Genomic DNA, 21,191 nt, shown 5'->3' with positions numbered 1-21,191 from the left:
CCCTGGCACCACGGGCACACACGCCTCCACTTCTGACGCAAATGCTTCTATGCTCACGACACAGAACCCCTAGAAATGGATCCGCGCGCAGATCTCAGGCTACATCCAGTCCGCATGTACCAAAACAACAGCAACATTATGTTGCATTTGCTCCCCCCACTACCCTCACCATTTTAAAAGCAGAAGGTATTATCTTTTTTAATTAAAGGATGTCCGTTCTTCATTTTTCGCGCTTTGAAACACTTGTGTATAGGCGCGTTATAAATGCCATATCATATCATATCATTTAGATGTTACTTTGTGATAAGCCACCAGTACTTTGAACATTGGTGGTGGATACAACTCTTCTGTTATGCTTGAGTGCCTTGTATTCTTGAATGGTCTGAACTATTCTTCATTAGACAACTCATGAAAAGTGGGAAGCGATCGCTGAGATGTTCATCGTGTGGCACATGAAAACGCTCTTTCATGTAACGTGACTTCTTTTGAATCTTGGCATATGTTTTATACAAATCTGTCTTAACATGTTCTATGTTATTGCAGAGAACAAGTGAAGTGTAACATCACGACTGACAAGGTGCTTCTGTCGGGAATCAGTTTATTTTACTTGGTTGAATGCAATCTGAAATGAAGCTAAAGAAAAGGCGGTATTCATGCACATCAGTGTGCTCGGCCAAAGCGTAGATCTGCGTGTGTGATGCAAGCCTCGCGTCAATCACTCCTCATCTTGGTCCATTTTGCACTCATCAATGTTCAAATGTCTAAACCACTTTTTGAAGGAGATGGCATCAGGACTCGTGGACAAGAGGTGCATTGCTATGTGTGTGTTTACTGGAAACCCAGTAGCCAATCATTTGTGTTCTGATTGTTTAATGATCCTGTCCAAATAATTGAACATGTAATTGCTAACGCTAGATCTAAAGAGATGCACCTCAATGTCACCAATAGATCAAATGTCCCCTCATTTCATTCCTGTCTCGCCTGTTCATCATAACATATTCAGGGAGCACCAGCTACAGCCTCTCTCTCTCTCTCTCTCCCTCTCTCTGTCTCTCTTTCTCTCTCTCTCTCTATCTCTCTCCCCCTCTCTTTCTCTATCTCTCTCTCTCTCACTCTGTCTCACTCTCTCGATCTCTCCCTCTCTCTATCTCTCTCTCCCTCTTTCTATCTCTCTCTCTCCCCCTCTCTTTCTCTGTCTCTCTCTCTCACTCTGTCTCACTCGCTCACTCTATCTCACTCTCGCCTTCTCTCTCTCTCTCTCTCTCACACACACCCATCCGGTTGCTCAAATTGAAAACCAACTTCAGGGACCGAGGCCTTTGCATATATTTTCCCTTTTCTTCCCCCTCTGGAGTGTAAGTTTACAAGTAGATGTGGTAAAATAGTTTGGGGGTACTACTAGGTGCAGACCTCAATCTTATTTTGGAACCTCCCCTCTCAAACGAAATCCACTTCTGGATTTAAGTGTGAGCACCAAGACACATGATGCCAATATCTTGCAAAGTATGTGGGTACTTGGGCATAGGAAATCAATGCATAGCAATTAGTAACCTTGGCATTTATAATGGTACATGTCCCTTGCCTTAGACCTCTGCAGAGCGGACGCCTTTTGTACCCCCTCTCCAGCAGGAAACATCAGGCTCCCCAGTAAGAAACCCTTTGCCACCTAGGACCTTTGGAAGTGGCACGTGCCCTGGGAGATAAGGGGTTAGTTACCCTTCACCTATTCCTGAATCCCTGTGGCTGCTTTGCCCTCTTGCACCCGGCTCCTCTAGCCCATAGGTCAGGCAGGTAGATCTCCAACAAGCATCCCAGGAGCTTGAAAGAGTGAAGTGTGTGACTTGGCGGGAGGGTACAAGGCTTGGTCCGCAGGCTGCTGCACCTGCCCCTGTTGGACATCCTCCACCCTACTGATTGTTTCACCCGCCCTGGAGAGAGGCAGGCCACAAAACTAAGGTCTGATGGAGAAGAATGTGGAGTACAATTTCGTCTGAACTATAAACCCACACTGAGTCTACTTCCCAACACGATACAGCGGCAATACCTAGCAAAATGTGTAAGTACCTTGTGTCTTACAAATGGTGGTCATATCTGAAATATGCAGTTACTGTACATTGGCAAACACTTTGCGTATATGGCACATGTTTGAATAGCTGGGCAGCGGATGTCAAAATCTGGCATAAAGTGTAAGTATGTAGTTAGATCATGAAAAGAGCTGTTAAATGTTGTATCAGGAAACATCATAGATGTACCATGCAATTGTGTGATTACAATGCCATACGAAGACAATAGCTGGTAAGCAATTCCAGTGCCTGCTGTATATTGAAAGTACTTCCAGTACCTACCGTATGGGAGGAAAACTCACGAGAGGATAGCTCAGGGGCAACACACTCATCTTGGAAGCAAGACGAGCGCGTTAGAAATAACCAATTACAATGACCATATGCTGAAAGTGCTAGAACATAACATGGCAGTACCTGGAAAATGATAGTAGCGACTGGACATTTAAACAGTGCATTAATGGCAAATTGTGAGAGTACATTGGTACATGATGTAAATATGTGACAACACAGAGAATATATTCACTGTACAAAAGCTCAAACATTTGTTTTTGATTACATTTTATGTTCTTTAATATATGTTGTACATCGAGTGGTCAAATCCTGGTAGGAATCTTGCAAAATTGCTGGAGTCTTTCTCAGATTATGGGAATAGTTTCAGTGACTGCTAGTATTATCGAAATAGCTATAGCCAAAGAAGTGTGTTTGTTTGTTTGTTTTATTTATTTATATAGCTCATCTTAACCCGGAGGTATTTGGGCGAATTCGACAGTTGCAAGAGTTACAGGTATACAGAGGATATGTAACACAGAATTGCAGAAAATATAACAATCATAATTACAGAATTACAGAAATATGCAATAATAAAGACATTAAGTTACCAAGGATGTACAGTCATAGGTTCGAGGGAGAACCTCAGAGATAGAGAGGAATAAAAGGTATTATTAACGTTAATACTTCTCAGTTAGCCATTTGATGGAGTTACTTCTGAAATGTGCATATTACTTCATTGTTTTCAAGGGGAGAGGCAGCGAGTGTCAATTTGGATTTTTGTTTAATAACTTTTTACTATGTTTTTATTACGGTCTATCTTAAAACACTATGCATATAATAGTAAAATGCTTAAAATAATAAATGCAGAAGCCGATAAAATGGTGCAGCGGATTAAGCACTTGTTGCCGTGATCTGTGTTTGATCTGCAGGTCGTGGTTCAAATCTGCCATGGTCAACTAATCCTTTCATCCGTCGGTAAAGTGAGTACCAATTCTGATTGGGTAATAAAAATGTGTGCTATGTAAAGTGCTTTGGACCAAAGTGCTATATCACATTATTGTTATTATACTTAAAGGCAATATATTATTCATAATAAAATTGATATACATATCAAAGATGCTACGGGTTGCTCAACATTAAATAAAATAATAAAGATGAAGCATGTTAAGAATTGGAAAATAAGTTGAGTCACATGGTAAATGATAACTAGAATAACATATATGACATACACTATAACAAATGTGCAATTATTCATCAAATCAGGGGTTCTTAGGAACATTAGCATATTTGGCAAATGTATTACGCAAAAATACACGATTATATGATTAAACCTTTCACTAGAGGGACTGCAATGATTTCTTATGGGAATTGGGTTTTATATATATGCCATAAGGGCCGTGAAAGGGTTAAGAAAAGTAAAAATAGGAACCCACTTTGTGCCACTATTTAAACATTTCAAATTTCAGAAATAGCTCTGGCACCACATCTCTTAATTCTGTGCATAGAGCAAACATAGGCGCGTGATGACAGTTGAAAAATGCCCATTACTTTGAAGACTCTTCCAAATGTTGTTCAAGTATCGAAATATATTTTTGGCTGTCAAATATAATATGGCTTACATTTACATTAAGAGAATGACATCACCAGAAAGAATCTGCAAGATAATTGATACATATAGGCAATTCTTTTCAGAGTCAGTAATGCCTGGTACATGATTAAAACAATAATTTGAGCTAGGTTTACATATGTTTCCTAAGTTCCAAGAGGTCATTTTTTCACAGTCAATTTCCCTACCCATTTTAACTTCAGACTTTAGAGCAAGATCATTAATATTACCCAATCATTTACAAAGGTACACAACCTTACTTGATGAAGCTTGAAAAAACGACGTATTACTTGGGGAGAAATTAAGTGTAATAGAATCATCAGATAGAGATTTTATTGAAAAAAATCTAAATTACTTAGGCCAAATTTGTATCTCAAAGAGGAAAAGGAACTGAATGAAATGTACTTAAAAATATGATGAGCTGAATATGCACCTTTATTGAGCCATGAACTCCAGAAATTGGAACAATTGTTAGTAAAGTATTTTGTTATTATACCAGGTAAAGAAATTATATTGGGAACCATCCTCTACAGAACTAGAAAAAAAACTAGAGTATCCCAGCCTTTCTTGCCAATCTGCAAGAGCAAAATTGTATTTATTAAGGATAAAAATATATCTGCAGAACTTGTTTTAAGTTCAAGAGTGTAACCATTGCCTTTTTATTAAACACAAATTACAGGAGACTTGTTAATAACAGCTGCCTGTAAACATTGCAGCTTCTGTCCCATAGCAAAGGACTTGTGGTATCTCTGTACATTAGGGAAATTTACCCACTATTCCATTGAGCAATTTTAATTAATTGATTGCAATATGAGGAATTGTATTGTTAGACTTGTTTAGAATGTATGGATTTCATTTTTTGAAAAAGTAGCCACATGCGCTAGGTAAAATATTGGTTGTCCAATAATAGGAAAAAGCACTGTTTTAATAGCAGCGAGTCTGCCCCACACAGAGGTCAATATAAGGCATCCATTTCCCTCTAAAATCATTTAATTTAATGAAAATGGGCTTGATTATAAAGATGAATAATTGATTAAATATCTTTGGAAATAATACCCACTAGATATATAATGTAACTTTGATTCCAAGACATTCCAAGGCCATCTATTTCAGACTGGGTACACACATTTGTTATAGGAAGAATTTGAATTAAATCAAAAAAGTATATATACTTGTACAAATGAATATTCATTTAGTGTTTCAAGCAAAGCATTAACTGAAGAAGGTTGGTTTAAAAACATAGAGCGAAATGTAATCTCCCTACGCAGAGAGGTATTTTTTTTGTGCTTCCGTGCTGGCCCTTGGCCCATGCTTCCGTGAAGAGGAAAAGTAGGTATTCTATTCATAGTGCCCATCTTTCACCTGGTTGTGATCACTGCCATTATATTAGTAGTGTGGGGCTGGGATTGGAGGATTGGTTGTGGCTACCTCCTGTCACAAGACATAGGATTACCATGGCGTGGTATAAAACCTCTCACTTGGGATTCACCACCTGGGAAATAATATCTCCTTCAATAAGTTTGAATAAGGATTCCTGGAAACCTCTGCAACCTTCAACCCAGAAGTTAAGTTCCCTGGTTTGCTACAAATAGAAAGACAATCACGAGGTTACAATCTTCTACCAAACAACGTGTTTGATGTCAATCTCAGTCTTTATGGTATGATATGATAGGTTATTTATAATACGCTTAATACCCAGATGTTTCCAAGGGCGGACCCGGGGATCGGACCTGTGTTGCTCTGTGCCGTCTTGCTTCCAATGTGAGCACATTTTCCCTGAGCTATCCTCCCGAGACAAATGTTCTCCCATCAGTGAAGTCCAGGTGGGTGAGTGTAATCTCCCCATAGGACACTGGTTGCAGGGGTTCACCGAGGTACCTTAAGCACCCTTTCTGGAGTATGAGACTTCTTCAAATGCAGGTCCCACAAAGTCTATCAGATGGAAGTTAGGTCAGGGGGGTTCCTAGGTGTTAAATGGGGTTGTGGATTGCCTTCCTGCCCCGGAGTCCTAAAGATGCTACCCACACCAATCTTACTTCCCTTCTCCTTGAGCAGAAACCCACACCTGCCTGGGTGCCTGTCACTGCACTTGCCCACTACCCCTTGAGCTGGCTCTAACACTTTTGACTCTCCACCACATGCTTGTTGTATCACCCACTCTTCTCAGATAAAAGTCAGTTTTGTGTTGTCGTCCTCTCTCTTTCACTTAACTCAGGAATAATGTTCTGCTTTGCCTTTCAGATACTTCAACTTTTAACTTCAGCTCAAGGCTATATTGTACCTGTTCCGGCTACCTTTATTATTATTTTTATCCTGATGAAGACTAGGGTCCTCTACGTCAGTGACTCACGAAGCCGAAACTCAAGTAGCTTGAGTTGACAAACCCTTTTTATTTGATTTTTAACTTCAGGAACTAAACCCTCTACAATTCCTTTTGATTACCTTTTAATTTGTCTCCACACTAACTGTGTAGTGTGAAAATCATGTGTAATATCTATGCTTTTAGTGATGCTTTCCCACATACACATTTGTTTGCATTGTTAGTTACAATGTGATGTACATGTCTGTAAAGCTTCACTGATTGTAATATGTTTGCATAACATTCTGTCAGATAGAATTTGGAATGCCTGATTGAATATTTTCATCTTGTGTTGTATATATGTACATATATGTGTTATATATGTACATTAAAATATTTGTTTCAAGAAAATGGCCCTCATTCCGAGTTTGGTGGTAACCACGCCGCTATTTGCAGCATGGCTGCCTCCAAAATCGTTCCAACTCCGGCCTGGTGAATAGAGTAAATACCGGTCCATTCCAAGGTCGGCGGGACCGGTAATTCCCCCTTCACCAGGGCCATTCCCCATTCCCATTTGAGCCCCCATAGGGCTCAATGGAAAGGGGGAAGGCGGCAATAACGGTACCGCAAATTGTGGTACCGTTATTGACCCCGGTGTCCCTTTGCGGGTCCCGTCCTTAATGCCTGCTAAAAGCAAGCATTAAGGAAGGACCCACAAAGGGAACTCCTAGTAGGGGGCAAAGGGATTACCGGCACCAGTGTCATTACCGGTGCCCGGTATCCATTTGCACCCGACTTGTAATGAGGCCCAATGTATAGGAAATCAGCTAGGCCCATTTTCAAACCTTTTTAAATTGTCATTTTTTGGATTGAAGGAACTCACTTGTATCCTTTTCTCAATCCCTCAATACTCAGCATTGCGAACAAATTCTGCCTTCCTTTTTGTTTCTGCCCTGTCAATAGGACAAATAAAATACTATACTGTACTGTACTGGTGTGCTTTTATATACTCTCATATTTATTTGTGCAGGGAAAATAAGCTGAGGATATCACAAACATGTTTATTATTTGTTCACCTACTAGAGTTGTTATTGTTTTCATTTATTCCATGCTTTTGTACAGTTCCACTTCTGCAGTTGATTGTGAAGATGGTTGGATAGGCATCCCGTATTGTACAAAGGAAGGATCTGAACTTCTCCCCCTCCGCAACATCACTAAAGTCTTCAGAATCACTATTGAGATGAAGCTGTCCTCCACTTCTGCTGAGCGGAAGCTGCTCCTCCCCCTCCCCCCAACCTGTTCACACCTGACTGAATGCTGAGTGCCAAGATGGAAACACATTTTAAGACCCACTCCCCCCCACTCTCTTCGTATATAGTAGCATTCAGGAATTTTATCAAGGATATTTTGTGTTGGAACATACTCCATGTTCCAGTTAGACTTTTAATGTGTGCATTTTAACTGAGTCTGTTTCTCTTTCTATATTTTTCCATGTAGAATCATTGGGAAAGATGTTTTATTGTATCAACACTGGTTTATGTCATGTAAGACCTTGTTTGTGCCGGCAAATGAAGTTAGCACCTGCAGGCTGTGCCTACCACCACAAACCAGGGTACATTTGAATGGGCTGTGGTGTCTGAAGCAACATCTCTGTCTCTCAAAACACAATATGCACCCTTTAACTGAGACTGTCGCTCTGTCTGTGTATTTCCACAGACTTTCTTTAGGGTGTGCTCAACGTCTGCAGATTTCGAGTGTCCCCTCTCCTTCGTATGGTCAAAAGCCCTGCCATGCCCCCTTCCACTATACCAACGTACCAATACCTCCCCATGCACCCTCCCGTTCCCAATAGATGGCTCCAAAGTGAGAATGATACAGGATTGCATACTTATGTAATTTCATCAATATTGCAGGAAAGACAAACAATTAAATGCATAGAGTTTATATTGAAATACACACATTACCTACTCCTCACTGCCCTATTCCTTTTCACGAACAGAGGTCGGAACCGGTTAAATACGAACAATTGGCCTGCAGCAAATAATGTGGGCAACCACTTGAGACCGAAACGTGTAGATGCTAAATATAAGCTTTGCTTTGTTCATGGGTTTATGAACGTGACATATATCCCATGAGGTGCACCAAGACTATTTTGATTGGATATTAGTCTAGGGACTGAGGGGGAGTTTGAATCCAATAAAGAACTGTGCTCACAATGAACCTGCAGCAGAAGCATTTTTAGACTTCATTATGATGTTGTCAGTACTTTGTTGGTAAATCCACACAATTACTGACAAACAAGCCAAGCCAACCCCAGGGACAATACTAAGAATTGATTTACCTCGATCTCCCACCAATACAAAGATGCCATCACCAAAGCTAAGGCCAACTCCTTCAACGTCCGAATCTCAAATGCCAACTCACAATCCAAGGAAATCTTTGCCATCTTCAACAAATTCATCACTCCTCCCAATACTCCAAACGAGATCATCAAAGATAAAGCCTGGTGTGCAAGTATTCAATCTGCCATGCAAAACAAAATTGATCTCCTTCAACAGAAAATCCAGAATCACTATAAACCCCTACCGCACGATCCTGAGCCCAAACTATCAGACCCCACTCCCTCTCTAATGAATGCCACTAAACCACTCTTCTCCTTTAAGGATATTACTGAACCTGAAGTGCTCATGCTCCTCAAAAACCTAAAACTCTCATTGAGCAAAGGGGACATCTGTCCACCTAAGCTTATTAAGGACTGTGCCGACCTCTTTGCTCCACTACTGACAGCCTTCATCAATGCTTCTTTCAGAACTGGTATCATCCCTGCCAGCCTCAAAGAAGCCTGGGTACACCCCCTCCTATCCTAAAAAAAAACACTCTTGCCCCACTCAGCCCAATAACTACGGGCCCATAACCACTGTGCCCTTGCTCCTCAAGATCTTGGACAAAGCTGCCCATTGCCAAATCCAACACTTCCTTGAAGCCCACTCTATTCTTGGGACAAGGCAATCCGGGTTCCGCAAAGGACACGGTACTGAAACAGCCTTGGTGGACATAAAAAAACAGATCACCCAAATCATGGACAAAGGTAAGCCAGCCCACTTCTTATTCCTAGACCTCTTATCTGCTTTTGATCTCGTGGATCACAAGACTCTTACATCACACCTTACCCACTCAATCAACTTCTCCAAAGAAGCAGCTCTCTGGGTCACCTCTTTCCTGGAAGGTAGGGCAATTAACGTAAACATAGCCAATGCAGCACCCACCACCATCCACTGTGGAGTCCCACAGTGCTCCTGCACAGCACCCACTTTGTACAACTTGTTCACAAAGCCCCTCTTCGACAAGCATGACGCCCTCAGTACCGCGTATATTAACTACGATACCGTTCACCGGATCATACAACAAAGACATACTGAACCACTTCATACAATCCACGCCACCATACCCGGATGGTGGCCAATGGCCTCTGCCTCAATGGGCAGAAGTCCCAAATTATCATACTAGGTCAAAACATGACATTAGCCAAACTTGACAAGCAGTACTCCAAGTTCACCACAGACAACACAATCATCCCTGTCTCCACATCCGTGAAGACTCTAGGAGTCTATATAGATTCCACTCTATCCATGACCAGCCAGGTCAGCGCCATCACCTCCACCTCAGCACACACCACTAAACTCATAAATGCAATAGAACCATACCTATCCAAGCCTAACTGTCTATCAATAGCCAGAGCAACTATTGGTACAAAATTGGACTATTGCAATTCCCTCCTAGCAGGTACATCTGCAAAAAATGTATACCGACTCCAAATCACGCAGAACAATGTGCTAAGAGCAGCATTAAGCATCCCCAAAAGGGAACATATTTCCCATGCCAGACAGGCAGCCCACTGGCTCCCGGTTAAAGAGCGCATCACTTTCAAAATCCTAATGCTCACCCACAAATGCCTCACCCTCAAAGCAACGTCATATCTATCAGAAACAATAACCAAATCTACCTCCACACGACCTATCAGGTTGCAGTACGCCAACCAACTACACACCTCACACATCAACAGGGCCAAAGCTGGTGGGATAGGCTTCCCCTACATAGCCGCCAAGTTATGGAATGCCCTACCCACTGACATCAGAACTGCAAACTCTCTTCTTGCATTCTGAAAAAAACTCAACACCGGCCTCTTCATTTAACCCATTGTATGCTTTTTCTCCCTATCATGCCTGCACTGGAAACTGTAATTGTCACCCTACCTGTAACTAAGAAAAAATGTCTGTAACAAGCGCCACAATGCCTCTGGGCTGCTGCGTACTCAACAAATGAGAATAAATAAATAATAAATAATTTTGACTGTTACCTCCACTCAGTCATGTGGCCTTACCATGTGTTTATAAGTGGTGGAAGAACACAGTAAATCCCCAAGTTTGGAGTTGTAGGTGTTTGTGGTAATTGCACCAACTGTAGCTTTTAAAGGAGAGGATGTACCTCCAGAATGATGCAAGATGTAAATATTCTACTTCAAGGAATTTGTGTGAGGTGAAATATAGCCCCTGATGGCCAGAAATAAAGAGGTCAGAGTCATTTGTAAAATCCCACAGAAATATAAGGTCAGCACAGAAATTATGATGTCAGACATAAGGCCTATTAAACCTAAATCATTATTGGCCTCAATTAAAAATGTGAAGATGTGCGCAAATCATTTCAGGAAGGAAAAGACACACATGTGGCTAACAAATCCAGTGAATGCAGTACCATCAATGGAATATCAGATTGCGGTCCAAGCAGCTAAAGTGAAACAGAGAATTGATGTAAAATAAATGAAAGAAAGTCATTTTCGTTTTTCCCTCATCCAAATTGACAGTATGCTAAGAGAAATGCTCACCAGGCTTTCAAAGTTTGAATATTGTGTTCTTATATAACAGCCTTATACATATGGACAATTTAGAAGTGACACTCATGTATGTTGAAACTGTGAAAGCCTTTTAAGATGCTGTGTAAAATTGCAATTATGTGTGAGTTTAAAGGCTATTTGCTGCAGGGTACATGGACGGATATTTCTCCCAACATGAAACTAAGCTCCAGGACCTCCCCTCTGCTGTCCTGAAGACAGGCCTGGTCGTCATCATCAATCAGAGCTATTACTTGAAAATCTCAAAAAGAATGACATGGCTTAGATCGAAAACATGGTGAAGACCAGATAAGCCTATGTCTGTTCTTGCAGCAGGAGTGACCTTGAAGTCACGAGTCCCATAAAATGTCCATAAGTGTGGCTATCAGGCCTTGAAGAGGATGCAGACCTAAACACAGACCAGGCTCTGCTTAGTCACATGTCTAAGGATAAATGAAACTGGAGGAGCAAGGGTGGGGGCCGCAGTGGACTGTGAAACTGCAGTTTGATTAAAGTGGGAGAAATACATTTTATCACATGAAAAGGGAAGCGTGCATGTCACAAGGGTTATTCCAGACTTTTATTAAAGGTGACAGTCACCCCCTTTTAACCATGCTAAAACAATTGTGGTGTGATAAATATTACTAAATTTATTAATGAGCATTTGAATTAGGCCTTCCCTTGAATCCGAGAGATGTGAAAGTTGGTATGAGCGTGCAGGTAATAATTAACATGGGGTCTGTAAAGTGGCATCATTTTCAGTGATTTGGCTCCTGAGTAAATGAAGAAAAACTGTATCCCTGCATAGGAAGGGTGTGCTGGCTTTAGACTAGCCTTATCTAATTTGCCTTAAAATGTAGTTCTCAAAAATATATGCATGATATGGCATTTATAACGCGCCAATACACAAGTGTTTCGAGCATACATGTAAAGATTTGAAAATGTAGGGTACTTGCCATGTTGAGAGATTTATGAGTCAAAACATGACCGATCCCATCTGTCAAAGTGGGATGATGAAGCTCTCTCCTCCCACAGCTGTCCCAAATCCCCTTGTCCTATTAGCACACAGGTGGGAGGTGGGTAGGGAAAATCAACCAATCCCTTTTGTGAGAATCATGACTAGTTAGTGATATCATTTGCCCTATAAATAAAACAGTTGCATTAGAACTGGGACTTCTTCCACTAATTCCGAAATCCAACCTGCTGCCAAAATCTGGCAAGAAACATCCCAGCAGAGAGGCCTCAACCTTGCATTGGAGACAGGAACCAGGAGACCAGAAGCTGATTGGGACCCCTTGGAGGAGTCAGAGGAGATCCTTGACTGACCCCCTTGCTGCCCCAGCGCTGCCCTGCTGTTCCCTGATGCCCAGTTCAAGGCCTATCCTGTAAGTAAAACTACCCCAAAGCCATAGATTGTGTAGGCCCTATATTTTTCCAGCATTGTTTTAGTTATTTCCCCAGAGGAAAATACCCTGATTGTCTGTGTAGATCCCTAGCATACTTAATCAAAGTAAATCAATTAATTTCCTTATTGAAATCACAGGATCTTGTTGTTGGCATTCGAAACCAACAAGCTCTTCCCAGTGTGTTGTGAGCCGGTATAGACCTAAAGATTTGCCAAAAAGAATTAATCCGAAAACACTGCCCCCACGTGAGTGTGCAGGGTGCAAAACGAAATTCCCTATTCATCCCCTTCAATTTAAATCAGGTGGGTGAAGCCTGGTAGTGCCTTTGCATATGCAAGGTGCAAAACGATATTTCCCCTTTGTATCCATTGTGCTCTGACTAGAACCCCAAAGCCCTGCCTGTTCTTGGTAGGTGTGGCAAAATGAAGTTTCCCATTGCTTATCTTTCGTTCCCATTGCTGCTGAGCTTCAAACCCCAAAACCAATTTTCCCATTGTGCTCTAATCAAAACCCCAAAGCCCTACCTGTTCTTGTTAGGTGTGGCAAAACACATTTCCCTTTGCTTTTCTGTCTCCCATATTGTTTCTGTGATCAATAGCCCAAAACCGATTTTCCCACTGTGTTCCCATTCTCTGCCACTGCCTTCAAATCAGAGGAGTCAAGTTGAATTGATGTTTGGAGGGTGAGGGTTGCTGGGAGAAAGTATAACAAAATCTGCAATCACTGTGTGTGTTGAATTTTTCTTGTTCTGTATTGGTGAAATTTGGCTTAAATAAATTAGTAAATCTATATTCTTAATAACACCGGCCTGATTCCTAGTCCATTGCGGCACCGGATCGTGTGGAGGTTGGGTGCGAGATGGGTAGGAGGCCTCACCAAATACCACCTGAATCGAAATCATAGTGATTTGTTGTGCACCCCATCCATTTGGGGAAAGTCACTCCCTGAGGTCAGGGTGACCGTGTAATGAACCGTGACAAAACTGGGGGCTTGTCCGGAATGGAAGAGAGTTTCCACTCGTGACAGTGCAGTAGCAGCAGACTATTCATTTAAGTACAATTGCAGTTCAGTGGTTGGAAAGTTGTGCTTCATTCTGAAGGCACCATTCGGACCTGTACCCTGGGTTTCAGGGCAGTGTGGATAGATAAAAGTATTAATTGATTGTCATTGTAAGTACAAACTAAGCAGGAAAAGGGTTGAGATTTTTCCTTTGCATATGATATGTTATATGATATGGCATTTGTAACGCGCCTATACACAGGTGTTTCAAGGCGCGACAAGGCAGGGAGGGGGACAAAGGGAAGACAGACAACGATCTTACTAGGCCAGGTGTCATTCAGATCGCGCAAGTGCATGGGCAGAGGGGAAGGGAAAGTGCAAGGGGAAAGGGAGAGGGGAAATTGCAGTACAGGGATAGTAGAATAACAGGATAAATAATAAGGCCAGCTGGTGACAAGTGCAGGGTAAGTGCAGACAAGTGCTGGGAATAGAGAGCATTTTAGATGCAGAACAAATTTCATAATGAGCACTGTAGAAATCAATATGGCCAGGAAGCACATTCTATCCAAATTGTTTATTAATGGTAAATAGGTAGAATGTAAGAATTAAATGTGGCAATCTAGAATGATGCAGGAGGCTATCTCTGCAAATGTTGATATGTGGCAAGATAATGGACTGTTACATCAGGCCCTAACAGACTTTTATATGGCACGGACCAGCAGAGATGAGCAAATTAAAATGGCTCAGCTCACATTATATATTTTCTTCCATATGATGATCATGGAAGAAAGATACCAGGTTAATGTAGCCTTTGTGCAAACCAATCTGAGCTTTTGGATCAAGCACAGAGAGAATTGAAACAATTGGAGGAAAAGGTGAAACAGCAAAAATTCACAGTTAAAATTAGAAAACATTATTCAGAAGCTAAAAGATGAGTTAGTGACATAGCGGCGAGCAAATTTAGAGCGAGAGTCTCAATTTTCTGCACTGAAAGAGGAGTATCAAGAAGGTGTTGAGAATCTGAGAGAGAGTCAACAAAAATTAAGTGAACAAGTTGTGCAAAATAGGAAATTTTTGCATTTCAAACACAGGTTAAGCACTGAACAATGAGAATAGCCACATAGTTATTAGGGAGGCCAATGCCCAGGTGGAATTTGATCAGATGAGCCAAAATCTGAACGCTCTGAAACGACAGAGAGAACACCTCAGGGAATAGAATAGCAAATTGTGTCAGGAGAAAAGTGCCCTGTGTCAGGATGTGTGTTAGTTAAGGACAGACATGGAGAAAAGTGAGTTGTGTTCTCAGGAACTGACTGGCATGAGGATAGAAAATTAAAAATTAAGGGAAATGTGAGGAAAATAGAGGTTGAGCAAGCAACACAGGCCAAAAGTGCACAAAGGGAGAGGATTAGTCTCCTGCCGAAGAAGAGGTCTGAATATGCCCAGACATTACAAGCCTCACAGAAGGAAAGTGAGTCCTTTTGTGAGGAGAACAAGGGACTCAGTGACCAGGTAGTGGCACAAAACAAAATACTGGAAGCTACCCAATGCCTGGTATCAGAGTTGAAAGCTCAGGCCTCTATATATCACCAAGAGATAGGGGCTGAGAAAAACATATCTGAGAGATTGGAGAAGTAAATAGCCAGATAAAAACAGGCTTTGAGGCAACCTGACCATTTAGAGTATGGAAAGGCACTCTCTGATCACAGAGTGACGGCCTCTTCACCAGGGACCTCAAGCCAACTCACCACATTATATGCACAGGGTGCTGCTATCTTCATGCCTGCCAGTTTGCAAGAACAGGGAAACAGCTGGACTCAACCAGACCAAGTCCAACTGAGCCAGAAGGCCAGTCCTTATAGGGGTATTGATGGATATTCATATTTATTCAGATTTAAAAATACCCTAGCATGTACTTTTAACCAGGAGGGCTCCTATGATGAAAGGATCAGGGAGATAGACTGGCAGAAACAAAAGTTACAAAGGGATCATGTGGTCAGCTTTACAGACAGAGAAGAACTAGTGTATAGGCCTCAAAAGAGTATTTTAAAAACCTTCCCACATTCAGGGTGGTGGGGGGAATTCTCCATCATACCCGTAAGTAAGGATGAGGAAGATGAGTACTCCCCTGGCAAAAAGGGTAACCCAAGGGAAGTGAACCAGAGAGCCCACAGTACCACCCGGGAGAAGAGACCAGACCCTGTCATTCTGGGAGGGATTCCCAGCCTCATAGAGGTAGGGAGCGCCTACAGGACAGGGAGTGGACCACCAATAGTAGCAGCTCTGAGTCTGAGGGTGAGTGGGCTCAAGTGCAGCAGAAAGGGAAGGCTACCAAACAGAAGAGAGGTCTTGTAAAAGACCCAATTCGTCAAATAAAAGCCACCAAGAGCTTTATCACACCATATCACAAGAATGCCAAATACTCAGTATGGTAGCATCTAGAAATGTATGACCAGATGATGACATCATTTGGCATCAAAAATGATAAAAGTTCCATGGAGTTCGTCAAATGGACATTTTCCCCGGAAAACTCCAGCTTCTTTGCTGGGCTAGAGGGCCAAGATCACCAAAGATGTCCCACCTATAAGGCAGCTATCTTAAAGCATTTCTCTGTGCACAGGAACCCTCAGGATGCCTCAAGGCGTTGTACAACCTGTAGTGTGGAGAAGAACAGCCCCTAGAGATAATACATCATGACCCAACTGGTAAGGGACATCTATGAGTGTAGGACCCTGGATTGGGTGATAGAACAGGCCACCCAGATTGGGTGATAGAACAGGCCACCCAGATTTATGGAGTACAAAAGCCCTCTGAGAACAAAAATAATCCCAGAAATTCCCAACACAACCCTCAACCACACCCGCTGCTGCAAAGATGGCTGAGGTGAAAAATACCTCCATATTGGACTTGGAAATGGGGGGGGCTAAAAAATACTCCTCCTGCTAATCCAGATAAACAGAATTAGAGGCAAAGGAGACCCTCTGATCCTACCCAATCGGGTAGTAGCCAGGCATGGTACCTGACAAATGCTCCATCTGACGCTGCCACCTATATGAGCCCAAGATACAAGTGTAACAGACCCACCTTGGGGTATGTATGGACTTCCGTGGCACAAATGGGAGTCCAATCAGGCAAGTACTGCCCCTGGAAACCTCCCCCAGAACTTCCCTCGGGTGGGAAGAAATGCTCCACGCCCCAAGCTGAGTTTCTTTCCCAGATACCCTTCAAAACCCTATTTCCAAATCAATCCTCCTCTCTCCCCCCGCTTTCAGGACAATAGATTCCCAAATCAGGGAGAAGGGAGACCAAGGATGGATTGTTATCAGGAAAACTCTCAATACCCAAGCTACTCTTTGAGAAGGGACAGCTACCCTTTCCGAGAGCAGCAAAGGTATGAATACAGACCCCTAGCAACTAGAAAAGATGTCTCAACTAGAGAGCCAGGTCCAACATTTGACAGAAGACCTGGGTGGAATGTTGAGGGCTCAGCAGAGCCCTCAAATGGAAAATGATGCCCAGAACAGCTCAACACCCAGGTCTGGTGCCCCGGAGCAATGACGGGAAGAAAATCCTGACAACCAACTGACAGGTTCCAGAAGAGGGGGCCCTAAGGTAAGGGGATGCAAACCCCTAGAGGAAATGCCCATTCTCACCTGAGAAAATCCACTGGAAACCTCTGAACCTGAACACAAATCCCCTACCCCCGAAAAGCTGTAATGTAGAGAACAGAGGGTAAGTAGGAGAAATCAAGGGCCAAAGAAAACACCCTTTTGAATGTTGTCCGCATCATCCAGTTTGAAGGGGAAGAATACCTGTAGGATCCAGGGAAGAAAATATGTTCTTTTAGGGATGGAGGGATCCCTCCCAAGGAAAACTGGGTCCCAAAAGACCTTACCTTAGACTGGGTAAGTATGGAGACTGATCCAGAGCAACCAATTCTTAAACCCCAACAATGTCACCAAGATGACACTCTGAAAGCAATGAAGGATCCTCCCCACAAACAGGTTTGGGCAAACAGTCTCCAGGAAAAGGAGTACAGGAAAAAATCAGGGGAGAAAGGGAGCTTCACCAGCCCGTTTGTTGCTGGGTGCAAAATTTTCTTTACAGATTCACAGACTCTGAAACAGAAAACTGTCCAAGATCACACAGTGTCCGAATTCAAAATAAAATAATGTACTGCCAAGCTGGCACAAAATTTGCATTTTCTTTGCCCCCTTGAAGAGAGAGGTGGGATATTGTATGCCTCTGTCAAGGTACAGTGTCAATGTGCATTCCCACTGCTGGTGGATACTGGATCCCAAGCCACCCTTCTGTACAAAAAGGCCCTTGACCAAATGAATTCAGGAAGGGGGGAGAGTCACCAAATTTCCCTCACACCTCTCCCAGGACAACTCCAAAACTTCAATGGAAATGATAGTTCCGTAGAAGGCGCTGCAGATCTGGAGATCAAAATGGGGCGACATAGGGTGGACCTCCCGGTGATAGTCGTCACTCCAGAGGGCACCCCTTGTCTACTGGGGAATGACCTCCACCAGAGGTTATCATCCCTGATTGACTGCATGAGCAAGATCCTCTGGGCTCAGACTAACCGGCCAATCAAATTAAAACAAAGCACAAATTATGTGAGTTTAAATGGCACATGCCACATGATTGAACAACGGTCAGACCAAATAGAGTTTCACTTTTGAAACAATCAGGTGCCAGACATCAGGGTCATCTCTGTAGTAGAGCAAACTGGGGATGGGAACACTTCTCCATTTTTGAAAATTAACCTTCCTCTCTGTTTATATGGCAATCCACACTGGAAGGAAATACTCTGAAATTGTATACCAGTTCACAATCTGAGGAAAACCCAAATCCCATGACAAAACGCGATGCAAAACCAGCTCAAAGTTTGACCAACATCCAGAGAAAGGGTGAAAAGCTGTTTCTCCCCATTCAGGTAAATGAGGGAGGGAGCCTGTTCTCACCAGAGGATGCCTGAATAATGGAAGAAGCTTCATCAATGAAGCATCATTCAGGAAACTCCCAAAGAGTCAGACCATTCCCACGTATACATTGATTGATAACTGGGAAATGGGCCTGGAAACTCAAAATTCCAGGTGCATGCTAAACATTTTCATTGGTGACAAAATCATAGAACATAATTGTCACCAGCCCTTGCAATATCTCCAAAGTGACCGAATCTGAACACAGAATGTGAATAATTCCAGAATTACTTCCTAGATTCTTTCCATGGAAGGGTTTCCTGTGTAGGTCAGATATGGCCAAAACAAGAAGAGTCCCCTAGCGCAAGGTTTGGCTGACTTGCATGACTGTGCTCAAGAAAACTGTCTCGAGGACGAAAGTCTAAAGACCCAAGACAACATAGAGGCATACCGTACTTCCCAGCACAAAGTCTATGAGGAAGACATGTGCCAGGGGATACCCACAGTTTATGTGGATAGGTGCTCCTACCATGCTGATAATCACAGGGAAAAAGAACTGGTGGCTGGCGTAGGGTGAATGATGCCCCAGAGCCCTCTGCTGGGTACCAGATAGGTCCCCAAAGTAGTCAGGTGGCAGTATTGATGGTGGTACATCAAACCATCCTCACTGCCATGCAACACCAACTCAAAGAACTGGTCATAATCACTGACTCAGATTATGTCAGGAATGGGGTCATGGAGCGCCTGATTAATTGGAAAAATTGAGGCATGCTGTGTGCGAATAACAAACCGCTCAAGCATGGGAAATTAATCAAAGCAATTGATGATCTGGTCACTTCGAATGAGATGACCATCTATTGCAAAAGATCAGAGGTCACTCCAAAATAGATGGACCAGACACAAGTGGAAATGACTTGGCGGACCAGTTGGTCAAAACTAGAGCCATCCAAGGGGATCTCATAGAAACCAAATCCCTGTTGGGGGAAGTCCAGGTCACTGCTTCCACCAGGTCCCAAACACATGCCCAAAATGAACTCTCAACTGCCCAGTGGAGTAAAGAAACCCGGATGCTGATTTGATTACGGCACAAAAAGGGGACCCGATTATTGGGAAATTTTATCAACATATTGAAGACCCCTAGAATTTTCCTCGTTGGTACGAAGATCTATCTCTGGATGTAACCAGTGCGTGGTACCTACCTCATCCAGAGCATGATGTTAAGTCACGCCCGTGACATGGCCACTGCCGGTCATAAGGGGTTTCATACAACTTTAGAAATCTTGCGAGAGGTCACATACTGGCCACACTTGGGTCAGGACCTCGACCTATACTTGAAGGGTGTATTGTGTGTGCTCAGTTTCACTCAAGTTCCCTCACACACCGAGCCACCCTACGAAATGGGGAATGCCAATGACATTGCCTTGGTCGTATTTGTAAGTTAATTTCATCGGGCCTGTGATTCGCTCTTCTAGGGGAAACAAATACATGTTGACCGTGACATGCTTGTTTACCAAGTGGGTGGAATGTCTTCTGGCCTCAAATTGCAAGGCAGAAACAGCTGCCGCCCTAATGATCAATTGCATCTTCTCGTGTTTCGGCCTTTCCCAAAGAATTGAGTCGGACCGAGGAAGTAGTTTTACTAGTGAGGGGTTGACAAAGATGTGGGAGATAACTCGGGGTACAGAGAAAACTCCACATTGCCTACCGCCAAGCCTCAAGTGGGGGAGTGAGAGGTACAATAAAACAATTGTGAGCATCTTGAAGAAGTTTGTGGCTGACTCTGGACCTAGTTGGGACATCTGATTCCCGCTTGACATGATGACCATCAGGTATACACCAACTTCTGCGACAAAAATGTCACCATTCGAGCTCATGACTAGCACAAAAAATGGTGGTACCTCAGAATCTGCTCTACAGAACTCAAGAGCAGACTCTGATTAATGAGTCCATGACCCACAAGTACAGTGAGAATTTATCAAAACACTTTCAGCACGCTTTTGCTTACGCTCAGCGAAATTTAGAAAAGTTGGCAGAGGGTATGAAAACCCAGTCCGACTTAAAGACCACCAAGAAAGAGTACAAAGTAGGAGACAGAGTCTACCTGTACAATTTCCAAAGGAACCAGACCAGAAAGCGAAAGTTCCTCCCCTCCTGCCAGAGTGCTTTTGAAATGGTTGATAAAATCTCACCTGTTGCCTATAAGATCTGCATCCCTAAAGGAGTACAGACGGAAGAGAAATGGGTTCAGTTCAATCAGTTGAAAAGCTGTCATCCCAGACAAAACTTGAGACTGATTGAAGAACCCAGTGAGGGTAGAGCACAGGAACCATCTGAAGAACAAAGGTAAAGCATGGGAACCCAGATGTTAATGTTAACACATTTACAGGGAGTAGAACAATGTATACTTATTAGGAAGTTACCCACTGTAATTGTCATTGTTTGAAAGTGTGTGTGCCAAAAGAAAGGTGATGTCTAACTTGTTGTGTTATTGTCATTTCCCACGTTAATACTTGGAAAGTAGTACTGTATGACACACTTAGCCTCTCTTTTATTCTCAGCAGATTAAATAACTCCTTGCCTCTACAGGCCTGAGGTGGAGCTGCCGCAAATGATCGGACCCAGGACCAAAACCCAAAATCCAAAAAGAGTGGAGTGCCGACCAGACCGCCACTCCCTCAGAACAAGGAAAAGAGCAGACGGGCTCCCACAGAGATGCCTAGACTTAACTCAGC

The sequence above is a fragment of the Ambystoma mexicanum genome, chromosome 1p (assembly GCF_040938575.1).
Source record: "Ambystoma mexicanum isolate Mex_15411 chromosome 1p, UKY_AmexF1_1, whole genome shotgun sequence".
Lineage (NCBI taxonomy): Eukaryota > Metazoa > Chordata > Amphibia > Caudata > Ambystomatidae > Ambystoma > Ambystoma mexicanum.
The sequence above is the reverse complement of the archived record's forward strand: the minus strand, read 5'-3'. Positions refer to the sequence as shown.